Below are 7298 nucleotides of genomic sequence, written 5' to 3'. Positions count from 1 at the left end.
ACGTGCCAGTAATACATTTTAACATTTTTAGAAGGTCTCTTTCTATAAGTCTATAATATATAACTAAACTATTGTTGAATGTAAAGTAAATAAGGATTTTAAAATGTTTAAGAAGCTTCATTTAAAATTAAATTAAAATGCAGAGCCCCCTTGACCAGTGGCCAGGACCTGGGCAGTGTGAGTGCCACTGAAAATCAGCTCGCGTGCCGCCTTCAGCATGTGTGCCATAGCTTGCCTACCCCTGCTATAATGGATAAACAGGGGAACCTTAAGTAGGAGTAGAGGTTATTTAATCACTCTGTGTGACACTGCTGCAACTGCTGCTGGAATACTGTGACCAGTTCTGGTGTCCTTAATTCAAGAAGGATGTTGATAAATTGGAAAGGGTCAGAAAGGACTCATGAGAATCATTAAATTATAAAACATGGCAAAGGTGATAAATTCCAAGAGCTCAATTTATTTATCTTAAGAAAGAGAAGGTGAAGGAGTGACATAGACTAATCAAAAGTACCAACATAGGGAACAAATATTTAATAATGAGCTCTTCGCTCTTGCAGAGAAGACACAACACAATCCAGTGGCTGGTAGTGGAAGCTAGACAAATTCAGTCTAGAAAGAAGGTGTACATTTTTAAGTGAGAGTAATTAACCATTGGGACAATTTACCAAGGGTCCTGATGGATTTTCCATCAAGATTCAATCTTATATTCTAAAAGATATGGCCTAGGAATTGTTTTGGGGAAGGTCTATGGCCTGTATTATACAACAATCAGACTAGATGATCACAATGGTCCCTTCTGGTCTTGGAATCCATGAATCAAGGAAATGGTAATGACAGAAGCTGGGGAAAGAAAAAGGCTGCCATCCGTATGCAAAGCATAAGAATTGTTGAGGATGGTAAATGCTTTGAAGATAAAAGTCCTGTAGGAACTTATTAGATGTTTCAGCTGGGACCCTGCTCTGCTTATCCCCGATTCTCTGCGGCTAGAAAAAGGATGGGAATTGGGTTGTAATGCTCTCCTCAGAAGTAGATAACTGACGATTTCACTTATATTGTGGCATTTTGAGGAGTTGCCGAGACTGTGAATAGGACACAGCTGTTCTTGTAATTCTTGCATAACTCCATAGGTTACCCCTTCTGGACCATGCCCACTGACCTCATTTGATCAAAGCTTTAGGCAATCATTTGCTCCCAAATTGAAAGAGCCAGCCACCAGTCCAGCCAGGGTTGGTGGGAAGTCAGCAGATAGCTCTGAGTCAACTGAGGGGCAGCCACTGACCTCGCCTCACCATCCTGCGCTTGTTCTAGCTACTGCTTGCAAAGAGGTAGAGTCTCTTGCTTCACCTTGCCCTGTGACCTGTATTCTTTTCTAGAGCATCTGGCAGGAGCCAGGGTTGTAAGTCAACTATTCCAATGACTCTGAATTGCCTCAGCTTTCCAGAAAGCCACCTGCTGTAGCACTAAGACAGCCGGGAACTGATTCTCTTGAGTGTCTGAGTTCTAGGACCAAAGCCCCATATAGCTGCATGAAACATTTGTATCCCTGTGTTCTCCAGGGAGAAGCCTGTGGGGCAAGAGGATTTTACATAGGAGGGACCATGTTTGCAGTACTTAGGGTGACCAGATGAGAGGAAGAAAATATCCAGATACATGGGGGGGGGGGGGTCAGCCAGCAGAGCCAAAAAAACAAAAAGCCAAATGCTGCAGGCGGAGTGAAATATTGGATCGGTCGGGACAAACACCTAAATATCGGGACGGTCACCCTAGCAGTACTGTCCAACCATGTTAGTATTGCTTGTGGGGGCATGCAGGGTGTCAGGTGAAAGCACATGGGGGCACTCGGGATGTCATGTGACAGTTCATGTTTATTTGCCCTGATTCCAATTGACTTTTCATGCCTAAAGGAGGGGGGCTGAGGCCAGGCCTACCACAATTTGAGTGCTTGTCAAGGCCCTGTATAGGGAGGAGGCTTCTCCTTCAGGTAAAAATCTCCCTAATTTATAAACAGAGCGTCTCTGCCCATCAGGGGAAATTACTGCAGGTAAATGTGGTGGTGACACCAGGACAAATGGGGACTAGTACATACTGCGGAACCTTCTGGCCTTATAAAATAGAAGGTGGCAGGGCTAGAAAGAAATGATGGGCCAGGCAGCCCCTTCCTACTTACTTGTTCTTTCACTTCTGGGCTGCTGTCCTCCTTGTCCCTCCATGGGCTGCTGGCAGGGGAGGAAGGTCACGCCAGACATGGCACCTTGCAGCAGGAGCTGGGAACTACCTGGTCATGAGGGCGTGGTGACCCACAGCAGCAGCTGGTGACAACAGTCTGATACTTTCCAAGTCTTTCAGGAGTGGCTGGAAATCCCCATCCTCTGTTACATCTGCCCCGGGAGCAGGAGCTGGGGATTGACAATTATACTTTGTCTATGGCTGCTGTTGACATCCTAAGCAAACATTCCCAACACTCCAGAAAGTCTGGCCTCGTGCACATGTTTGTGGCCCCGTCTTATCGCACAAGAACCTGAGCGTGCAAGGCCTGTCAATAAGCACCAGTGGGACCGACCTGTATTTTGCCAGCGCCGTGAGAAAGGTGCGTGGGTTGGAGAATCCAAGGGGCAAAAAACTACTTGGGCAAAGTGCTCTGCTACAGTCTTCCCGGGTGCCCTTGGGCAAGTCACTTAGATCCTCAACGGTATTTAGGTGCCTCAGGCTGCTGTTGATTCCAATGAGTGAGGCACCTAAATACCTTTTGAGGCCTCAGTGTCCCCATCTGCACAAGGGGGACACGAGCACTGCCCACAGCGGGGGCTGTGAGGTTAAATACAGTCAAGCCTGTGAGGTGCTCACGGGAATCACAGCAGCTCCATGGATGGATAATTTGTACAGCGCCACAAGCTTGTGTTGTATTTAGCTGGGGGGGGGAGGCTGGGGGCGGTGCAGCAGGCGAGCAGAGCCGCCGCTGTGCTGTTTGCACGCTCCGGCTGGCTTGCTCCGACCTGCCAGACGGGGCGGGATGCCCGCGGGAGCGGGGCCGGGCCGGCTGCAGGAGCAGGGGAGAGAGCTAACGCCGCGCCCTGGTTCCCCGCAGCCCCCCCGGGGCCCCGCCGCAGCGCAGGGCAGGGCCGGGAGGAGGGCGCCTCCCCCTCGCGGTTCTTAGGCACCAGGTGCTGGTGGAGGGAGCAGCCGCCGGTCTGGGAGGCGAGAGCTGCCCTTGGCCAAGGCACGTGAGTGTGATGGGTGGGGAACGACCCTGAGCAGGGGCAGCTGGACCCCTTCTCCCGTGGGCAGCTCCCCCAGGCTCTCCAGCCTCTGCTTTGCTCCCCCTGGCTTCCTCTGGCAGGAGTGATCGAAGGGGGAGGAATGATTCTTCCTTAAAATCCTACTCTGTTTGCAGGTCTCTGGGCAGCTCCTGCTATGTGGGTGGGAGAGACCAGGTTGCTTTGTGTGATATCTGTAACCTAGGGGTAAGTGGCAGTTAGTTGTGGGGTGACGTATTAATTGTAGGGTGTTTTGGTGGGGGGTGGGGTTTAAGCCTAATGGCCTTAATGGGCCCTTTGGAGAATGAGATCTAGATACCCAAGGCCAGGTCCTCGGCTTGCAAAAATAGGCAGTGGAAGTCCCCGGGGAGCGTTCTTGATTTCCACCTGGCTTCTGAAGACTTCTGCGTGTAAAAACCCGCTTTAGAACAAACAGCGGTTCCAAGTTCAGGCTGAAATGATTGAGTTGGAGGGAGGGATTGGAGGAGGAATGTGGGGCAACCAGATTTTCTGACTTTAACTGCTGGTAGCCTTTAAATCCAGAAATTGTCCTGCCTCCTACGCTTCTTCAGTGTCACTCTGGGGTAGCCCACAAGCGTTTGCTGTTGAAGAAATTTGGACCAGATCCTGCAATGCTGAAAGCCAGTAGAAGTTTTGGTATTGACTTCAGTGGGTTCAGCAAGCTGGTTTCTAAGGGTTTTGCATGATGTTTTAAAACTTACATTTGAGAGTCTTGATTTCCTAACCCAAATATCATGGTTTTTAAATAGCTGCTATAAATTTTGGCATCAGTTCTTAAAGGCCCAGGCCAGAGGTTCTTAAGAAATACCTACAGTAAATAGAGTTCATTTTGTTGTTGTTAATATTTTTATTTTATTGTTGTTTGTTTTTGTTTTTTGCACTGGTGTGATCATTTAAACTAAGGAAAACCCCACTTTCAACTAGTAGGAAAAGAAACAAAATTCCCATTGGCTTCATTTGAAGATGGGTTGGGCCTCATGCCAGTTTGTTTACTCTAAAATTAATGAAAGGATGTAAAGTTTGGAGCAGTAAGGGCTACGATTTATTATCTGTGCAAGTTTGTGTTTTCTAAAGAAGGTAACTGTAATGTGTTTCCCAGCAATTAAATGATTTCTATTACGTTGTTGGTATGACACTATTTAGAACCATTGATTTAATACCTTCATTCATATATAAGCCCAGAAGGCACCATTATCATCTAGTCTGACCTGTAAAATTTCACCCCGTTAGGCCTGCATTGAGCCCTGTACTTGTGTGTGACTAAATTATATCTTCCAGCAAGGCTAGTGTTGATTTAAAGATGTCAAGAGATGGAGAATACACCATTTCTGTTGGTAGATTGCTCCAGTGGTTAATCGCCCTCAGTGGTAAAAATGTAGGTCTTATTTCTTCTTTGAATGTGTATGGTTTTAACTTCCAGCCACTGGTACCCATTATGCCTTTCTCTGCTAGATTATCTATTACTGTTTGTTTTTCTTATCACAGACAAAACCTCTGCCTTGAAAGGGAAATATTGAAGAGAGGCTTTAGAGAAATAAATCAAACAAGGCGCCTGTCACAGTTACAGAGTTAGCTGTAACTAGCTCTGTAACTGTGAAATAATAATAATCTCCAGGGTGAAATCATGGGATTCTCCTACTCTTTGACCAGGCCTGTGGCTGCAATACTCTGTATATCAACCATGCTTTCCCAGCAGGTCCAGCTGGGTTCAGCATCTGTGGTTCTTCCCTTCGGGGGTCTGTGAACAGAGTGTCCAGATGGCCGCCTTAAACCAAAGCATTGTTTGATTTCAACAGTAATAATAAAGCACAACATAAGGGGGGAGAAGGTTTTGACATGGATCTAGGCCTTCCTAGGGATGGTCTAACTTCTTCACGCCGCCCCAGCAGGTGTCTGTATGTGTCTGAGTCTGACCAGCTTCTCAGCAACAACGGTCTCCCTGTCTTAAGTGAGAGAATCGTTTGTACCATTCTTTGTTCTCTTGGTTTGTGGGCTTTGGGTCCCTGCTGTCCAAACGCAGTTTTGTAGGCTCAACAGGAGGTCTCCACAGGGCCAGTGGCTCTCCCCACTGCCTTGTAACAACCCCCACGTGGGCACTGAGGGGGACTCTCAAGTCATTCTTTAGCCTTCCTGTTTAACCCAGTGTAGTCATACAGCGAACATCCCAATAACCAGCTCATGGACGGCATTCTTAAATTATTACAGAGCAGCCCCTGGCCATCTTGGTGCCCAGCTGTGCTTGGATCGGTGCAGGGGGATCTTGGGCCCACAGGGAGCTCTGTGAAAGCCAGGGGCTCTCAACCCAGATAGAAGGTTCCATCCACATGAATGTAACTTCAGGATTGGGACTTTAATATGCCTTCCTAGCTTTAAACACAACCATAGGTTTTACAGTAACCCAAACTGAATAGAAGGAGGAAGAGTATCTAGGTGCCAGAGCTGTTAGTGATCAGTGACTTTAACATCCATGTGGATGACAAGTCCTCTGAATGGGGTCCAGGATTTTGTGGCTACCGTGATGCTAACCGAGGAGGCTGTTGGTTTAACTCGCAGTGAGTCCCAGTTTGGACCTTGTGTTTGGGATGGGGGTGAGTAATCCTGAAATCCCTACCCACCTCATTGATGGACCATTGCTTCCCTCAGTTTCCCTCTCCCTCACGAGGGGGCCTGTTTGGATGGTTCACCCTCAGAAACTAATGACAGTTGAGTGGGAAGCTGAGGGAGAATGCCCTTCCCCTGACAGACTGTGCTATCTAGTGGAATGTCATGTGAGAGGTTGTGGGATCATTCCCCGTGTTCTCCAGCTTGCTACGCCTCGGGACATAAATGCTTTCTTTGAAGTTCTCGTGCCTGTGTCCTACAGAGGGTGAGACTAGATGAGCTAATCATAGAAGTATAGGGTTGTAAGGGGCCTTGAGAGGTCATCTAGTCCACACACACACCCCATCCTGAAGCAGGACTAAAATCGATGAATCATAAGGCTAATTTTCCTCCTCCATTGACCAGGTTGCCTCTAGGCATCCACTTCTTGGACTTTGGTCTAACAGGTCACCTTGGCTTACAGGTGACCTGTGGCAAATGCAGCAGGAGGGAAGTGCTGGCGTTCCAGGGCCAGGAATCCTATCCTGAATCTGACCAAATGGGATACAAAGACTTTTAAAAAAAAAAAATTACATTGTGGCTGTGAAGTAGGCAAAGAAATGGTTTGTCTCTGCTGCAGGGTCTCCACTAGTGGGCAGTCACCAGTCTGCTGTACTGGATCCAGTCTTTGGATCCCATGTGCTCCCAAGCCCACGGAATCTGAGCAGCGTCCAGAGGCTATCTCTAGTCCTTACCTCTTGGGCACATTCTGTCTGACACCCTTCTGTGGGATGGTGGGACCCAACAGTCCAGCTGCCCTAGGTCCCAAAACCAGTTCTGAACCTGCCCCAAGTCCTATGCACACTCTCCACAGAGCTCTACCTTCATGGGCGCTGCAGCATGTAGTTTAACTCTTTGGTGACACGTGGCAGATAACGCAAGGTACTCACTCAGGCTTTGCCAAGAACTTCTTAAACACACATGCACCTTACCTCTAGACGGCACAAGACAATTACAGACCTATGGGAAAAAACAATGCACAGCTGAACGCATTTCCCTCCTTCAGAGTCCTCACCACTCCTGAGTGTCCTTTAGGGTTTGGTCATAGGGGACCAGGTCCACCTTGCCCCCCACATCTCCTTCTCAGTCTCCTCGTTCCGGTGATGGTCTTCGTCCCTTTGCTAGAGAGCCTGTCCTTTGAAAAGCGGGGTCGGACACCTCTTCCTGCTTCTCCTCTCATGTTGGGGGATTTTCCATTCTCCCCTTCCCTCACTTTGAGTGGCAGAGGATTGCTAAAAGCTAGTGGCTCTGTGTGGCACCCCTCTGGAGCTATCTGGGTAAGATTATACAGTTGCTGATGGCCCTGTTTCAGATTTTCAGATGTGGTGCATTTTCTACCATAAAATGGAAGCTATAATCCACACCAACGGTCACAGTCATAAA

The 7298-nt window shown here is 48.0% G+C and overlaps 1 protein-coding gene across 3 annotated transcripts in view; it reads left to right on the top strand.

Moving 5' to 3' along the window:
• Window positions 1-2959: 2959 nt before the first annotated feature.
• Window positions 2960-7298, top strand: part of FERMT1 (FERM domain containing kindlin 1) — a 35001-nt gene continuing 30662 nt past the window's right edge. The window contains exon 1 of one of the 3 annotated variants that reach the window (XM_054024013.1): window positions 2960-3217. The gene's annotated coding sequence lies outside the window, so the exon portion shown is untranslated. Of the gene's footprint in view, window positions 3222-3429; window positions 3462-7298 lie in introns of those variants that run through there. The other 2 variants (XM_054024010.1, XM_054024012.1) reach the window with 2 other exon arrangements.

Source organism: Malaclemys terrapin, chromosome 3, assembly GCF_027887155.1.
Source record: "Malaclemys terrapin pileata isolate rMalTer1 chromosome 3, rMalTer1.hap1, whole genome shotgun sequence".
Taxonomy (NCBI): Eukaryota; Metazoa; Chordata; order Testudines; family Emydidae; genus Malaclemys; species Malaclemys terrapin.
The sequence above is the reverse complement of the archived record's forward strand: the minus strand, read 5'-3'. Positions and strand labels throughout refer to the sequence as shown.